The sequence below is a fragment of the Macaca fascicularis genome, chromosome 5 (assembly GCF_037993035.2).
Source record: "Macaca fascicularis isolate 582-1 chromosome 5, T2T-MFA8v1.1".
Classification (NCBI taxonomy): domain Eukaryota; kingdom Metazoa; phylum Chordata; class Mammalia; order Primates; family Cercopithecidae; genus Macaca; species Macaca fascicularis.
In genome coordinates, this window is record NC_088379.1 from 147,584,192 (window position 1) to 147,603,794 (window position 19,603).

At 36.3% G+C, this 19,603-nt stretch overlaps 1 protein-coding gene across 5 annotated transcripts in view; it reads right to left on the minus strand.

Moving 5' to 3' along the window:
- The window catches only part of INPP4B (inositol polyphosphate-4-phosphatase type II B), an 822,790-nt gene that overhangs the window by 420,081 nt on the left and 383,106 nt on the right, over window positions 1-19,603 (minus strand). For all 5 annotated transcript variants that reach the window (XM_005555983.5, XM_045391863.3, XM_005555981.4 and 2 more), the window contains one exon: window positions 10,528-10,591. The gene's annotated coding sequence lies outside the window, so the exon portion shown is untranslated. The remainder of the gene's footprint in view (window positions 1-10,527; window positions 10,592-19,603) is intronic.

A 19,603-nucleotide genomic window follows, 5' to 3' on the forward strand; every position in this document is an offset into this window, starting at 1 on the left:
CATGCAAAGTTGTTAATTGTTTTATTTCTAGCCAAGATGCATCAGGGCAGCTAAAAGCTATACCTCACACTGATTAAGAGTAAATACACTAAACAAGCTACCTAAAGACTCTAAAAAAATAAGTTAAACAGGAAAATTGTTGAAAGGAGTTAAAATTTGGAGAAGTCAACCTTAATACAGTGAATTTTTCATTTTCCTTTTTTGTTTTCTCATGGTTTTGATCAAAGAACAGTCCCCATTCTTTGACATGAACCACAAAATAATAAAAAATTGAAATCATATAAAGTTTTAAAACCACAATGGTATTTAACTAGAATTCAATAACAAAATATACCTGGAAAATACAAACATTTGGGAACTGGGAAACACACTCATATATCAGATTGTTGGATGCAGCTAACATGGTGCTCATAGAAAAATATAGAGTGCTTACATTAGAAAAGAAGTTTCAAATAAATGAGCTAAGCTTTGAAAATTCAAAATAGAGAAAATCTATGAAATCAACAATTAATTGTTTGAAAAGGTTAATTGATAAACCTCTACCTGGAATGACAAAGAAAGCAGAAAATATATAAATTACCAGTATTGGGAATGGAAGAGAGGATATCGATGTTGCATGAAGTCAGGGACCCCGAATGGAGGGACCAGCTGAAGCCATGGCAGAAGAACATAAATTGTGAAGATTTCATAGACATGTATTAGTTCCCCAAATTAATACTTTTACAATGTCTTCTGCCTGTCTTTACTGCAATCTCTGAACATAAATTATGAAGATTTCATGGACACTTATCACTTCCCCAATCAATACTCTTGTGATTTCCTATGCCTGCCTTTACTTTAATCTCTTAATCCCAACATCTTCATAAGCTGAGGATGAATGTCGCCTCAGGACCCTGTGATGATTGCATTAACTGCACAAATTGTTTGTAGAACATGTGTACTTGAACAATATGAAATCTGGGCACCTTAAGAACAGGATAATGGCAATTTTCAGGGAACAAGAGAGATAACCTTAAAGTCTGGCTGCCTGTGGGCTGGGCAAGACAGAGCCATATTTCTCTTATTACTGAAAACGGGTAAGAGAAGTATTGCTGAATTCTTTCCCCAGTAAGGAATTTTAATAATTAACAGCCCTGGGAAAATAATGCATTCTCAGAGGAGGCCTCTGAAATGGCAGCTCTGGGGGTGTCTGCCTTATGCAGATGTAGATAGGGATGAAACATGCCCTAATCTCCTGCAGTGCCCCCAGGCTTGCTAAGATTAGGAAATTCCAGTCTGGCAAATTCTAGTCAGACTGGTTCTCTGCTCTTGAACCTTGTTTATCAATGACAATGCGTGCACAGCTGGACAGGGAACTTCATTAGTGATTCTAGTTTCTCCCTGACCTTGTGATCTCACCCTGACCTCCTGCCTTGTGATCTCTTATTGCCCTTAAAGCATGTGATCTCTGTGACCCACACCCTATTCATATACTCTCTCCCCTTTTGAAAATCACTAATAAAAACTTGCTGGTTTTACAGCTCAGAGGGCATCATGGAACCTGCCGACATGTGATATCTCCCCTGGACACCCAGCTTTAAAATTTCTCTCTTTTGTACTCTTTTCCTTTATTTCTCAGACCAGCCGACACTTAGGGAAAATAGAAAAGGACCCACATTGACTATCGGGGGTAGGTTCCCCCAATAATCATATAGACCATAAACGTTAATATGATAAGGAGATATTCTGATATTATGAAGGTAAACAAAAAAACAGATAAAATTGACCAATTAATTAAATGACACAACCAAATTTCACTCAAGAAGAAATAGGTAACCTGAATAATTCTATGCCTTTCATAGAAATTGAATTTGTAGTTAAAAGCTACCAAGAAAACTGACAGGCCAGATCCTTAATCAGATAATGGGCATTGTGAACGATAAAATCCTTAATTATTTGCCCATCAAAATGAGAATAAGACAAGGATGTTCACTTTAATCTCTCCTGTGTACATCAGAGGTATGATGCCTATGCAATAAGGGTAACAAAAGAACAAAATAAAAGACATACAGATTGAAAAGCAAAACAATAAAGCCATCACTGTTTGCAGACAACATAACTGTTTACATAGAAATTCCAAAATTTTCTAGAAAAAAAAGTTAGAAATAAGTGAGTTTATTATATACTATTTTAATTTTCAATTATACCAAAATAAAAGTAGGAGGGAGAATGAAGTACTTATATATCCTGCAAATGTTGATGAATGTTGAAAACATTATACTATGTGAAAGAACCATATACTGTATAATTCTATTCATGTAAAATGTTCAGAGGAGACAAATCTATAGAGGCAAAAGGTAGATTAGTGGTTACTAGAGCTGGGGAAGTTGGAGCAAAATTGAGGTGATGGCTTTAGGGGCATAAGGTTTCTTTCTGAAAAAATAAAAATGTTCCAATATTGATTGTAGTGATGGTTTCACATACAATTCTGTGAATATACAGTTTAAACAATTTTTGTATTTAAAATTTTTATGGGTACATTGTAGGTATAAATGTTTGTGAGGTATCAAAACCTCATTATTTCATGATGTGAAATAATCACATCATGGTGAATGTGACATCCATCCCCTCAATCAATTATCCTTTGTGTTACAAATAATTCAATTACACTATTTTTAGTTATTTTAATATATACAGTTAAGTTATTATCAACCATAGTCACTCTATTATGCTATCAAATAGTAGGTCTTATTCATTCTTTCTAATTATTTTCATAAACATTAACCATCCTCACCTGCCCCTAAGAATACTACTATTCCTAGATTACTGATAACCATACTTCTGCCTTCTAAGTCCATGAGTTCAATTGTTTTGATTTTTAGATCACACAAATAAGGGAGAACATATATTTGTCTTTCTGAGGTTGCCTGATTTCACTTAACATAATTATCTCCAGTTCTATCCATGTTGTTGCAAATGAGTGGATCTCATTCTTTTTTTATGGCTGAAGAGTATTCCATTGTGTATATGTACCACATTTTCTTTATCCATTCATCTGTTTATGGACACTTAGGATGCTTCCAACTATTGTAAATAGTGCTACAACAAACATGGGAATGCAGCTATCTCTTCTATATACTGTTTTCCTTTCTTGTGGTTATATACCCAGCAGTGAGATTGCTGGATCATATGGTAGCTATATATTTAGTCTCTTGAGGAAACAGGGAAACATCAAACTGTTTTTCATAGTGATTGTGCTAGCTTACATTTCCTCCAGCAGTGTATGAGGGTTCCCTTTCTCCCCATTCTGGCCAGCATTCGTTATTTCCTGTCTTTTGGATAAAAAGCATTTTAACTGTGGTGAAATGATATATCATTGCAGTTTCGGTTTGCATTTCTCTTAGGATAAGTGATGTTGAGCACCTTTTCATATACTTGTTTGCTATTTGTGTGTCTTCTTTTGAGAAATGTCTATTCAAATATTTAGCCCATTTTTGATAGGATTATTAGATTTTTTTCTGTAGAGTTGTTTCAGATCCTTATGTATTCTGATTATTAACCCCTTGTCTGATAGGCAGTATGCAAATATTTTCTCCCATTCTGTGAATTGTCTCTTCATATTGTAGACTGTTTCCATTGCTGCACAGAAGCTTTTTAACTTGATGTGATCCCATTTGTCCATTTTTGCTTTGGTTGTCTATGCTTGTGGAGTACTGCTCAAGAAATATTGCCCAGACCAATGTCCTGGAGAGTCCCAATGTTTTCTTATAGTAATTTCATAGTTTGAGGTCTTAGATGTAAATCTTTAATTCATTTTTATTTGTATATGGTGACAGATAGGTATCTAGCTCCATTCTTCTGCTTATGAATATACAGTTTTTCCAGCCTCATTTATTGAAAATACTGTCTTTTTCACAGTGTACGTTCTTGACACGTTTGTCAAAACTGAGTTCACTGTAGGTGTGTGGCTTTGTTCTTGGGCTCTCTATTCTGTTTCATTGGTCTACGTGTCTGTTTTTATGCCAGTACCATGCTGTTTTTTACTATAGCCTTTATATTACTATAGCTGTTATATTACTATAGCCTTGTAATATAACTTGAAGTCAGGTAATGTGATTCCTCCAGTTTTGCTCTTTATGTTCTTCATATAGAATATAAAATATAAAGAACATAAAATGTCATTCAGTTTTATTATTTGTATAGAATCTGTGTGCTATAATCTATAAATATTGATGAGAGAAATAAATAAGATCTATTTAAATAGATAGATAGACTGTGCTCATGGATTAGAAGACGCATTATTGGTAAAAGGTCAGTTTTGCCCAAACTGATCTATAGATGATTGAATATAAATAAATCAAAATCCAAGCAAGAATATTAGTAGATATCAAGAAAAAGCTAATTCTAAACTATATATGGAAAAGCAAACAATGAATAGCAAAGTTTTGAGAAAGCAGAACAAAATCAGAGAACTCAAACTACTTAATTTAAAAAATAACAAGACCTTGGAAGAAGAATAGTTACAGAATAATAAGACAGAGACAATACATGCTTACATAATCAATTATTTTTCTACAGATTCAAAGGCAATTCAATGGATAGAAAAAATAATTATTTGAATAAATATTGTAACAATTGAATGCCTATGTGCAAAGAAACAAAAAAGAACACATTTCAGACCTTATACAATTAACTCACTATTCATAATCTGATTACAAAACCTAAAACTATAAAGCTTATACAGAAAAATATAGGAGAAAATCCTATAGACCTTGGTGAAGATTTGTTAATATAACAGAAAACATAATACAATCCATAAAAGAAAATCATTTGTAAAGTTGACTTTATTGAAGTTAAAAACTTCCACTCTGTGAAATACACTGTTGAGAAAATGAAAAGACAAGCTACACATTGGAAAAAATATCTGCAAAACTTATATGCGATCAGGAATTTCAATATGGAATATTTAATGACCTTTTAGAACTCTATAAGGAACAAAAATATTCACTAAAAACAATGGACAAATAATTTAAATAGACACTACACCAAATAAAACATATAAGATATACCAATGGTAAATAAGCACATGGAAAAAATGTTGTGTCATTAGTCATTAAGAATATATAAATTAAAATCACAGAGAACTATCACTACATACATATTAGAATAACTATAAATCATTCTAGAAGACTGACAATACCAAACTCTGGTAAGGGTGTTGACCAACTAGATCTCTCATACACTGCAAGTGGGAACACAAAATTGTATAGTTACTTTGGGAAAATACCTGGTAGCTCTTTTTTAGTTTTAGTTTCTGTTTATTAAAGACAGTGTTTCACTATGTTAACCAGGCTGGTCTCAAACTTCTGAGCTCAAGCAATCCTCCCACCTTGGCCTCCAAAAGTGCTGGGATTCCGGGCGTGAGCTACCATACCTGCCCCAGTCTGGTAGTTTCTTATAAAATTAAATACACACCTACAACATGACTCAGCAATCTAACTTCTAGGTGTCTAGTCAAGAGAAATGAAATCTTTGATTACTCAAAAATCTGGATGCAGATGCTTTTAGTGGTTTTTAAGAAGCAACTAAAAATCCAAAACAATCCCAAAGATCTTCAAATAGTAAAAGGACAATTACACAGTAATAAACCTGTAAAATAAAATAAAAAGGAATAAAGAGACAAATGGGTGAATGTCAAGCACAATATGGTAAGTAAAAAGTGGCCAGCTCAAAAGGCTGTGTAACGTATAATTCTATTTGAATGGCATAAATACAAAAGACAGAATTAAAGGTATAGAAAAAGTCCAGTAAGTAAGCAAAAGAATTTGACCATAAATGAACAGGAAGAGGGAAGTTTTGTGGGATAATATTAAGTGTTCTGTGCCTTGATTGTGGTGGTGACTGCATAAATGTGTGCATTTGTCAAAACTCAAAGAACTGTATGCCAAAGGTGAAAATTTTACTGTATGTAAATTTTTAAACAGTGAATAAAAATAAAAAGTATTTTAGAAGGGGTCATTAAATATTATGGTATTATTTATTTTACTTATATTTATTATTAATATGGCCAGGAGAGTGGGAAATGGCCTAAGAGAGGAACAATTTGAAACCTTTGATAATAACAAATGTGAAATCAATGAAAAGATTTGCAGGAATAAAAAAAGTAGCAAATAGAAATCCTTTTGACAAGGCAGTAAGAAGGATAAAACTGGGACAGAAATATTCACTCATCTATAAAGGAGCCAACAGTTGTCACAATTTAATTGATATGCTTCAATTTGATCTGAATACACATCAATAAAAAAGAGGCTCCCTTGGGTTTGGTGTGGCTGATAGAAAAATGGTAGAACAGGCTTCTGTGGAGGAGCAGTTCTCAGCGTCATGTGTATATTCAAGTCATAAATCAGGGAGAAATACTCAAAATAAGTTTAGTCCACAAGGAAATTGATGCAGGCAGGTGTCCTGGGAATTAAAGACACCTAGCTCACCGTGCTGCAGAGCCTGGCTCCTGACTTTGAGGAAAACAGTAACAAAAATTAAGGACTCATTCAAAAAGCCAACCTGACTCAGACAACTGATATGGCTGCAGCCTGGTGATCATGGCATAATTCATCCCACCAGTAACCTAGAAAGCAGTGTGGAAGGAAGCTGCAAGCTTTGCCAGTGGGACACTCCCTTGGTGTTTTTCTTTTTGTTTGTTTGTTAGTAAAGGTTGAGGGTAGAGTAGAGGATAGAAGGAAAGAGGCATTAACATATTATGTGGCTTGACTTCCACTGGCTGTATTTCAGGCTCAGTTTTCACAGATACGGATCAAAGGACAGTGCCTGAAAACAAACAAATAAAAACAAAGCAAAGGTGATAAGATCATTATCTCAGGAAATACCTAGGACAGTTTCATGGAGACAATTATTTTTATAAGAATTTAATAAATTTTTGCATCAAAAACATGAAGGTCGATAAAAGGAAGGAAGAGGAGGAAGAATGAAATGAAGAAGGAAGGAGGAAGAATGGGAAAGAAAAACAGGGAAGAAAATATTGACAATGGAAGATATTAAAAAACGTGAGTAAAGACAAAAATGTAGTAATGTGGAATATACACAAATAATAGCAAACTGGCCGATCTGATGGTAGCAGTACATGCAGAAGCAACACATTTTCAGATGGGTGATTATTCAGTCTGACTAGAATCTCTACTATCAATGAATGAAAAAAGTCACAGAAAAGTGTAATTTCTCTTACTCTAGATGTTAGATACGAGGTTTGTAAACCAGAGAATAGGACAATTTGGGCTGTTTGCACCCTAGCACTGTTAGTTCATAGCTTCACTCAATCAATCAAATATTAATTGAGCATCTATCAAGCTTAGCAGCATGCAAAGTGTTGTAATTCAGAAATTATATGTTACTATGCCTCTAACTGGAGTTTAAATCTGGATAGCAGAATCTAGAACATCTGCAAGAAAAAATAGTTTTAATAAAAGGATAAATGAATGTGCCTTTAAGTCTTTGCCTCCAGTGTACAGAATCAATAAGCACTTTCTCAATGTTTTGTATTTGCAATATTGTCTTAGATATATGTTCTTAAAGTTAGCCTCCTTACTTTTTAAGCTTCCTTCCCTTCCTTTCTAGAACTTACTATATCTAGATACGCTACTATATACCAGTCAATGTGTCAGTTAAGAGAGCAACAAGACAGAAACAATGTTGAAAAACAGAATTTGCAAATCCCATTTTAGAGAAGAGCTAACTGAGATTAAGAATAGTTACAAAATTTGTTCAGGGTCACACTAGAAACAAGCAAAGCAGCTGGGATTTAACCCAGGCTTCAAAATTCATAACCATTGCTTTTATCCTGAGAAAAATATAATCTCCAAAAACTATAATTTACAGATTACAAGACTCCTCATTTGGTTTGGAAAATTCCTCCTGAAAAAGGAAACAGTAAAGTTCAGTTTGGTGTCAAAAACATGCTCCCCAGAGGCCAACTAATTTTCAGATGGGTGATTATTCAATCCAGCGGGAATATGATGTTTTTCTTCCTACATTTATGCTTCAATGTTGGTCTATTTTCTTTCTTTTCTTTTTTTTAAGAATCCATTTTCAATTAAGATTTCTAATTAGATTCCATGTTTGAGACACATCTCTAGTAGAAAGCAAATGGCAAGAGTAGTAATTAAAAAGCAGCTGTCTCTTGTCTTTCTGGAACGAAACAAGCCATTTTGTCTGTAAGTTATGAAATCCTAGGAAATTCTGTGATGTTTGTCTCAGTTTTTAATAACAGTCAACTTAATTGGAAGATGCTGAATTGGTCTAAAAAAGTCGATGCCCTTTCTAACACATATGCTGAAAATTTCTCTGCTAGAATAAGCATAAATCCACTCTGGGTTTTTCAGACTTTTAGTGCTGCAAAGACAAAATTTCCACATTTTATATAAAATCAAATCATTGGCCCAGCATGATAGCTAACACTTCTAATCCCACCACTTTGGCAGGCCAAGATGGGCTGATCATTTGAGCTCAGGGGTTCACGACAAGAATGGAAACATGCCAAAACCCCATCTCTACAAAAAAATTAGACGGCATGGTGGTGCATGCCTGTAGTCCCAGCTACTGAGAGAAGCTGAGGTGGGAAGATCAGCTGATCCTGGGAGGTGAAAGCTGCAGTGACCCATGACTGCGCCACTGCAATCCAGCCTGAGTGACAAGAGTGAGACCCTGAGTGACAGAGTGAGATTCATGGAACATAGCTATTTCTTAAAGATCAAATCATTCTTTAAAGTACTAAAGTAGGCATTACCCCAAGTCATTTGCCTTACTTTAGGACTTTTTCAGAAGCCTGCATTATAAAACTTTATAAATCAAAGAGAATAAGCATTTTCGAAGGAAAGAAATATGATTCAGATTAACTGAGATGCAAACAGTTATTTGTGTAGCTTTTCTCTGTTTGGTTTAAGAGAACCAATATTACTAATGCTAATGTTGAAAATTATTTAGGAAGCTTTTACTCCAGTTGTTCTTGATACCTGAGGCTATATTTTCACATGTAAAGTATAATCAGGATTTGAGGCAATTAACCATATAATTAAGGTCAAGAAAAATCTTCAGCTGGAAAAAAAATAAACCAATAAAGCACACAGATTTTTTCTGGCTTGCATTATCTAGATTCTAGAAAATTATCTAACACAGTTTAATGCACATAGCCATAAAATAGGTCAAGTTCCCTAAAAGCAGGCCAGTCTCAGGTACAAAAGAAATCTCTTAAAATGCATATTCCCAAGAGGTAAACTTTTGAAGGATTTCCCAATATAATCCTGGAAATGACTTCAGGAAATAATAAGTTAAATAATAGTACAAACACACACACACACACACACACACACACGTTGGGGTAAGGTGAGGTCAGGTGACAGACTCGAAAGCATCTATATACAGGGAACCAGGAGAGAAAACCAAATGACATCACACAGAAATGCAAGCAGAGCAAGTCCAAAGGCATCTTACGATGGATATTAAGGACCTATGGGGCTGGGCTTTTCATCTTATTTCCAGCCCAGCTTCATTTATATCTGTCTTCCCTTCTGTGACTTTACTGTAGCCACACTATTCTTCTTTTAATTATTTTCTTTCTTTTTTTCTTCATTTATTTTCTTTATTCCATGCTGTTCCATCTACCTGGGACTCTTTATTCTCATACTTTAGGTCTCAGTTTAAATGTCATCTTCCAGAGAAATAGCCTCTGTCTACCCAATCCACAGTAAATTCTTTACTTGTCTCCCAATATTTTATCCCATAGAATTCTGTTATTTTACATCATAGCACTTACCACCGCTTTTACTTATATATTGATATCTCCTGAGGGCCGGGCGTGGTGGCTCACGCCTGTAATCCCAGCACTTTGGGAGGCCTAGGCGGGCGGATCACAAGGTCAGGAGATCGAGACCATCCTGGCTAACACGGTGAAACCCCCTCTGTACTAAAAATACAAAAAATTAGCCGGGCTTGGTGGCGGGCGCCTGTAGTCCCAGCTACTCGGGAGGCTGAGGCAGGAGAATGGTGTGAACCCAGGAGGCGGAGCTTGCAGTGAGCCAAGATTGCGCCACTGCACTCCAGCCTGGGCAAGAGTGAGACTCTGTCTCAGAAAAAAAAAAAAAAAAAAAGATATCTCCTGAATCTCCTCTACTGGAATGTAAGTACTGCCTGATTTGTCCAATTCTAGAAAATCGCCTTACAGATGAGTGTTTCCCAAATAACAAAACCTTAGTGCATATGCATTGATTTGATAAGTAATAACATTATTTTTTAAAATTTCTTCACATTTCTGCCTACGGTAGGCCTGGCCTAACTAAAACTCTCAAAATTAGTTTAATGTATTTATAGAAATTAATTTATCTATAAAATTATGGCCACTCATCTATAACATGCAGTCACACATATGCTAAAATACTTAACTGGCATTATTGTAAAACATTTGGTTAATAAGTTTGAATTGATCATCAGTTGAAATGAATATAATGTGTTAATGTTATATGTTAAGAATGACTCTTGTACCTGATTTATGGTGTTTCCCTTGACAGAATTGCTCTTCGATTATTGTTTTGCTGGTTTCAAGGCTCTGCAAAAAACAAAAGGACAAAAAAGTCAGGATTGAGTGTTTACTGGAAATCTTCTTACTAAAGCACCCATAGGTAAAGTGTTTAATATATATGCTTATAGTACCCATCATTTAAACTTGGGGAGTTATCATCATCACAAGATTCATGGAACATAGCTATTTCTTATTTCTATCCCAAATTAGTCAGCTTTATTCAGCTCGTAGAGCTCCTCTAGAATAAATTATAGCTGATCCTTGTTTGCTGCTTAAGTGTGCCAAGTACTATCCTATGCCAGGCACTATTTTAAGTTACATGGATTAACTCATTTATTCCTCATAACTACTCAGCAAGAAAGGGTTAACTCAGCAGGCCTGAGTTACTCAAACTCTGCCCATCACAAAGAAAGGTGAATCTTCAGGTCTGGCCTTCAGTTAGCTTCTGGGAGATAACCTCTGAACTCCTGGAAGAGTCTACCTGGTAAGAGTGTTTTGTATGCATGAGGCCTTACGCTATGCTGTTCCAGTTGGACCAGATAAATTTATTCTAAAATGTGATTTATGATGAACATTTATTTTTGCTTGTGGGAAGGGGGTCTGGTGTCTGAATCATCCAATGCTGCATGCTTATGTGAGTGATATCTAATACAACTCTAGAAACCAAAGCTTAACTGAGCTTCTCTGGTTTACCACACTTCATGGGTTACATATCATTTTGCTGGCAGCTTTAATCACATCTCCATGTGACTCCACTGGGAGAGGATACCTGGGAGTTTGTTCCCGGACTTTGCATCATGAACCTTTTCTCTTTGCTGTTCTTAATTTGTATACTTTCACTATAAGAAAGCATGACTATGATTATACAGCTTTTCTCTATCTTAGATGATACAGTTTGGCTGTGTCCCCATCCAAATCTCATCATGAATTGTAGTTCCCATAATCTCCACATGTTGTGGGAGGGACCTGGTGGGAGGTAATTGAATCATGGGGGTGGTTACCCAGTGCTGCTGTTCTCCTGATAGTGAGTTCTCACAAGATCTTATGGTTTTATAAGGGGATTTTCCCCCTTTTGCTCTGCACTTCTACTTGCTGCCACCATGTGAAGGACGTGTTTGCTTCCCCTTCCATCATAATTGTAAGTTTCCTGAGGCCTCCCCAGCCCTGTAGAACTGTGACTCAATTAAACTTCTTTCCTTTATAAATTACCCAGTCTCAGGTATATCTTTATTAGCAGCATGATAACAGACTGATACATTAGTAAATCATCAAGCCTAAAGGTAGTCTTGAGGACCCCCAATACAAGCACCCTATGAGGGAGGTACCATTATTATTACATAGAGAGAATTTGGCAAAGACAGGTGAAGTAATTCAGTCAGAGTCCCACAGGCAAAGGGTAGTATTTGAATTTCAAACCACTGACCTCCCAAAGTGCACTTTGGGAGGCTGAGATGGGTGGATCACGAGCTCAGGAGATCAAGACCATCCTGGCTAACCCAGTGAAACCCCGTCTCTACTGAAAAATACAAAAAACTAGCCGGGTGAGGTGGCAGGCGCCTGTAGTCCCAGCTACACGGGAGGCTGAAGCAGGAGAATCCCGTAAACTCGGGAGGCGGAGCTTGCAGTGAGCTGAGATCCGGCCACTGCACTCCACCCTGGGTGACAGAGCGAGACTTCGTCTCAAAAAAAAAAAAAAAAAAAAAAAAAAAAAAAAGACTACTGATCTAGTTCCAGAGTTTGGGCATTTTACCACTATATATCATGCTATAAATAAATAAATTTACTATTATATCTAATTCAATAAGTGTATTAAAAAAGTTACCTGGTTCTTTTTTCTACTTTATTATCAGGAACAGTTTTCAAATTGTAAATTTACTATCAGTTGCCAAGATTTCATACTATTTGGTCAAAAGATGTAGTAACTCATTGGATTAATGTTGTTGTTTCACCATTGTACATTATTTGAAAGAAACTTTCCCCTAGTAATGTCAATAATGCAGATGAGATACACAATTTTCTCATTCACATTATTATATATCTCTCATCATTCTGTATTGTTTTCAATATAAGAAGGTGAAACTACAAAGAATAAGCTTTAAATTATACCAGGCCTCCTTTAATTTGGGGAAAACAAAATATTCCAATTTTTCTTAAGTTTTCTCATTTTTTGAGCCTGGTAGACCCAGAGTTGCTTTTAAGATAAGTGTTAAGAAAAAAAACATGTTTCATAATAAGAGAAATCATGAAACTGATCACTTAGTTGCAACTAAAGAAAATACAAACCATCTATTACTAAACTCAAAACAGAAAATAATATAGAAAAGTCACATGTTTGCTATATCAAACTTCCATCAGGTAGACTTTACAAGACACTTTGGTCAAAGTTTTGTGGTCCTTAAGTGTCTGAGATAGGAGTTTTATTTTAACACTTGAACAACATCATAATTTATCTTTTATCTTTTTCAAACCCACCCAAAGCTAAGCATTGTGCTCTGTTGTATAGAGTAGATGGCAGTGTCCTGTCCTTATTAATAGATCAGACTGCACATCTCTTCTGGATGTTTTAGCTGACATCACTTCTGCAAAGGTGATGAGTTTAACTTGCAAATAAAATAAGAACACACAGAGGCCAACATAGTCTCATATAGTCCATAGTGTCCAAATAAGCCCTTGAATAATTTTTTTAAATACCAGTAATGCATACAGAAGAAGGGTAACACTTTATATAGCAACGAATAAATACATCAAATACAAACTGGATAGCTGTGCAAGTCCAAAGGACAAAAGTTTATGATGCAGAAAGGTCAACTGTCTTACGTGAGTCTGAGTCTTTCAGACTTTTTTTTGTTCCCATTATGGAGTCATTCATTACTTGTCAGCTCCCATCACGTAGCAAGAACCAATATTTACTAAAACCCACTGAAGTGTGTAGTCACCTTAAATACACATCCCACAGAGTTAATGCAAATAAGGCCTTATTTAACATTTATCATTATCTTCATGATAAATGACCAAATAGGATATTTTCTTTAATTAGGACATAAAAGTTTTCTTTCAGTAGAAAATTCAAACTTCTATCTTAAACAACTTCTGGGTGTTAAACTGAATTGAACATTATTGTTTAGAATTAAAATGCAGAATATTGAAAAAAATTGAGGTGGCCTCCTATTGTGCTTCCACCTTATTCTATATAGGCTAGTGCCTTCTTTGGTCCCTGTATCCATTCTTTTTGTGGCCCTTGATATGGGGTTTGGATGTTTGTAGATTCCAAATCTCAGGCTGAAATGTGATTCCCAACATTGGAGGTGAGGCCTAGTGGAAGGTGACTGGATCCTGGGGGAGGATCCCTCATGAATGGCTTAGCAACATCCCCTTGGTGATAAGTGAGTTCTCGCTCCAAGTTCACGTGATACTTGGTTGTTTAAACGAGTGTGACACCTCCTCCCCACCTTGCCCCCTCTCTCACCATCTACGTGCCTGCTTCTCCTTTGCCTTCCACCATAATTGGAAGCTTTCTGAGGCCTCACGAGAAGCAAATCCTGTCACCACACTTCCTATGGAATCTACAGAACTGTGAATCAAATCTCTTTCATTTACAAATTACCTAGCCTCAGATATTCCTTTATGGCAATGCAAAAGCAAACTAAGACAGAAAATTGGTACTGAGGAATGGGCTGTTGCTATAAAGGTTCCAGAAACTATGGAAGCAGCTTTGGAAGTGGATAATGGGCAGAGGCTGAAAGAGTTTGGAAGGCTCACAAGAAGCAGGAAGATGAGGAAAAACTTGGAACTTCTTAGAGACTGGTTAAATGGTTGTGATGAAAATGCTGACAGAGATACAGACATTGATGTCCAGGCTAAAGAGATCTCAGGTGAAAATGGGAAACTTATTGGGAACCAGAATAAAGGTCACCCTTCTTATTCCCTAACAAAGAACTTGACTGCATTCTGTCCAAGCCCTAGGAATCTGTGGAAATTTGAATTTAAGACCGATGACTTAGGGTATCTGGCAGAAGAAATTTCTAAGCAGCAAAGCATTCAATATGTGATCTGGCTGTTTCTAACAACCTAAATGAGATACAAGGGCAAATAAATGACTTAAAATTAGAATTTACAATTAAAAGGGAAGCAGTAAAAGTAAAGTAAAAGTTTGAAAAATTTGCAGCCTGGCCACGTGGCAGAGAAAAAGCATTTTCGGAAAAGGAATTCAAGCAAGCTGCAGAGCAACTACTTGCTAGAGAGACTGGCATGACTAAAAGGGAGCCAAGTGCAAATACCTAACACAATGGAAAAAAGGTCTCAAAGGCATTTTACGAGTCTTCAAGGAAGCCCCTGCCATCATAGTCCCAGAGGCCTAGGAGGAAAGAATAGTTTCCCGGGCCAGGTTCAGGGCCCCATTGCCCTGATCAGCCTTGGGATACTGCTTCCCACATCCTGGCCACTCCATCTCTAACCTTGACTCAGTGGGGTTTAGGTACAGGTATAGCTCAGGCTGCCACTTTGAAGAGCACAAGCTGTTATACACCTTGGTTGCTTCTACATGGTGTTAAGCCTGCAGGTGCACAGAATACAAGAGTGAAAGAGGCTTGGCCACTCCCACCTAGATTTTAGAGGATGTGTAGGAAAGCTTGGTTGCCCAAGTAGAAGTCTATCACCAGTGCAGAGCCCCAACAGAAAAACTCTACTAGGGGAATGCTGAGGGGAAATGTGGGATTGGAGACCCACAAAGAGTCTGCACCAGTGCACTGCCTAGTAGAGCTGTGGTAAGGCGGTCACTGAACTCCAGACCTGAGAAGGGTAGAGCCACCAGTAGATTGCAGCTTCAGCATGGAAAAGCTGCAGGCACTCAACTCTAGCCTAGGAGAGCAGCCATGTGGACCCACAGAAGCCACAAGGGCAGGGCTTCCTAAGGCCATGAGAGCCCAGCCCTCACACCAAGATGTGGGACATGAGGTCAAAGGAGATTGTTTTGAAGCTTTAAGATTTAATGACAGCCCTGCTGGGTTTCTGACTTGTGTGGGGCCTATTGCCCCCCTTTTTGGCCAATTTTCTCCCCTTTTGGAATGAGAATGTTTACCCAGTGCTTGTACCACCATTGTATCTTGAGAGTCAATAACTAGTTTTTTGTTTGTTTATCTCACAGGCTCATAGATGGAAGGAACTAATTTCCAGATGAGACTTTAGACTTGAGACTTTTGAGTTAAGGTTTGCATGAGTTAAGACTTTGGGGGCCTATTGGAAAGGCATGATTGGTATTTTGAAATATGAGAAAGACATGAGATTTGGGAGTCCAGGGGCAAAATGATGTGGTTTGGATGTTTGTCCCCTTAAAATCTCATGTTGAAATGTGATTCTCATTGTTGAAGGTGGGCCTGGTCAGAGGTGACTGGATCATGGAAGAGGATCGCTCATGAATGGCTTAGCACCACTCTCTTGGTGATTAGTGAGTTCTCGCTCTAACTTCATGCAATATCTGGTTATTTAAAAGAATTTGGTACCTCCCCTCCCTCTCTTGCTCCCTCTCTCACCATGTGATGTGCCTGCTCCTCCTTTGCCTTCCACCACGAGTGGAAGTTTTTTGAGACCTCATCAGGAACAGATTTCTAGTAACTATGCCTCCTGGAAAGCCTGAAAAACCATGGAACAATTAAACCTCCCCCTTTTTTTTTTGAGATGGAGTCTCCCTCTGTTGCCCAGGCTGGAATGCAGTGGCGGGATCTCCTCTCACTGCAAGCTCCGCCTCCCGGGTTCATGCCATTCTCCTGCCTCAGCCTCCCAAGTAGCTGGGACTACAGGCACCCGCCACCACGCCCGGCTAATTATTTGTATTTTTAGTAGAGACAGGGTTTCACCATATTAGCCAGGATAGTCTCAATCTCCTGACCTCGTGATCCACCCACCTTGTCCTCCCAAAGTGCTGGGATTACAGGCGTGGGACACCGCGCCCGGCCTTAAACCTCTTTTTCTTATAAATTACCCAGCTCCAAGTGTTTCTTTACCATGATGCAAAAGCAAATTAACACAGCCCTAGATGAGATTTTCATAACATCCTTTTGTTTTTTTTTTTCCCTACTCCAGGATCCTGGTGTGATGGGGATATAGCTAAAGTCAGAGATGACTATTTGTCTTTTCCATCTTACTCCATGGAAGAAAACTGGGCCTCGTGCTGACCCCCAATAGCCTGAATAACTCCAGGTTAAGGGCCCACATCAGTGAGAGGTTTTGGGGATATTATAGCAAAGGCAGAAGCTGAGTGAGACAGAATTTAGAAGAGATCAAGGAGAGACCATGCCATGTCAGTCAGCAAATTCTGCAATATGGCTGCTATGATTTGGATGTTAGTTTCTCCAAACCTCATGTTGAAATTAGATCCCAAATGATGGAGATGAGGTCTAATGGGAGATGCCTTAGTCATGGGGGTGGATCCCTCATGAATAGATTAATGCCACTTTCTGCAGGGAGTGAGTCCTCACTTTATTAGTTTCCACAAGAGCTGATTCTTAAAAAGAACCTAGAACCTCCCCTCTTGCTCTCTCTTGCCTCCTCTCTTACCATGTGATCTCCGCACACACTGGCTCCCCTTCCCCTTCCACCATGAATATAAATAGCCTGAAGCCTTCATCAGATGCAGGTTTTCGTTCACCTGCAGAACCATAAGCCAAATAAACCTCTTTTCTTTATCAATAATCCAGCCTCAGGTATTCGTTTATAGCAATATAAATGAACCAAGACAACGGGTTTTCATGGGTTCTGAGAACCCATACACTTGTTCCATAATAGGTCCAGCATTGAAATATTTGCCTTAGAAATTATTCAAATATAGTTACTAGAATCTAGAGTAAACTACTTTTAAGATAAACGTTAAAATTAAATCTAATTTCCCGAAGGTTTTAAAAATCTTATAGTTGTTGCTCAATTTCCATCCCTAACTGTAAAGTCAAAGTAGGATTAAGCTGACAATGGCATTCTCAACATAGCCTTCAGGTCAACAGAAAAATTAAAAAAAATATATATATATATATATTAGAGCTAATAAAATAACTCAAAATTCAAGGATGCAAGGTAAATTTGCAGCAATAGCTTTTCTATATAATAGCAAAAAATAGAAAATAAAATTTCCAAATGAATGCAGCTCCCAATAGCAGCAATAATAATCCAAATTACTATAGCAGCAACAACAAAATCAATAAAGAAATTATGAATAACTCTGTAAGGAAAATTATAAGAAGCTATAAAGAGAAGTAAAGAACTGTAACACATATGTAAGTAGGAAATTATTTACAGTATAAATATCAATTCCTTCCAAATTAATTTGTATTTTTAGTATAATTCCAATGAAAATTCTAATGAAAGTAATTTTAGAAGCTCTTAAAATTTTCCAATGCTTATTTGAAGAAAGTATTCTAGATCATAAAGAATATTCTGAATATGAATATTAATAAAATGTTTTGTCTAATGATAAAATATGTTTTGTGACATAACATGTAACAAACACAGTGAAGAAATGGCTGAGAAAGTTATGTACAGATTAGAGGGAAAATATGGGTATCCCAGAAACATTCAATTTTATGTATTCGTTCATTCAATAAATATATAATGCCTGTCATATGCCAAGCACTGTGCTAATTATCAAAGGGACAATACAATTCCTTCAGATGTTTGGTGGGGAAAAATTAACAATTATTTTTATTACAATTGAAATTGATATAAATGGGCATAGGACTTCAAAGTTGCATATTATACATACTAACCCCAGTGTATAATAAAGTGAGCATCACAAATTAATAAAAAAGAAATGAATTATTTAATGATTGTTGAGACAGTTGCCTTCTTTTTGGAATAAAATCAATTATGTCCCAGTAGACAGGGATATAAATTCCAGATGTATTATGGAAGTAAATACAAAATTAAAAAATAAAGAAAAATGGAATTGATTATTTTTACACCTTTTGGAGGGGTCAACTCTACTTCTGAATCTTATAAGTGCTAGAAGAAATTATAAAGAAAATGCCTGTAAGATTGGGCTATGCAAAAAACTTTCCTAGTTAAATAGGAACAGACATAAAATTATTTGCAACAAAAGCAATATACTAAAATCTATTTTGTACAAATACTAAATATCAAGTGAGAAATATTTAAAAGATGCTTCACAGTGAAGGAACAATTCATGAATAAACATGAAAATGTTCAACTTCATTAATACTCAAGGAAATAACCATTATAAATAATGATCAACAATATTTCATCTAACAAATTGGCAAAGAAGAAAAAGTTCGTACTTGATGCTATTTTGAGATTGCTTTGAATGCTACTTTCCTACATTCCCAGAGTGTTTTCTAAGAACTCTAAAAGTGTTCCTACCCTGTCCCAGAAAATCTAGGAAGCATTCTCACCATATGTGGTTAGCACAAGATGCTCATTTCAGACACATCCTATTTTAATACCCACTATACAATAATGCTGTTTAGGCAAATGACTGTCAAATATTTATCATGACATTACAGGTACCACAGGAAACATGTGGGAGGCATGCAATAAATATGTTGAATGTTGAATAAATTAATGAGCTTGTTTCTTCATCATTAAATAAAAGTGTGACATTGGCTTTTCAAAAAATATGTTTTCATATTCTTTGATTGAGTAATTCTAATTTTGGGTTTCCATTCTAGAGAAATAATCCTAAATATAGAAAAAAGTTATATACATAAATTACCACAATATGACTAAAGTAGGAAAGAAATAGAAACATCCTAAATATTCAACAACAGAGAAATCTTTGAATAAATTGCATTAACTAATTTGATGGAATACTAGGTCACTATTAAAAAGATGTTAATGAAGAGTTTAAAATGGCTTATACCAAAATGTTAAATGTAAAAAGCTGTATTAAAAGTTGTATATCTCATTTATGACTATGGGTTGTGTAGCACGTAAAACTCCACGTAAAATTCCATCTTACTATTCTTTAACTTTATTTCCATGAAGAAATTACCTAACTTAAGTCTGCTTTTTTCATCTATAAAATGGGAAAATAATAAT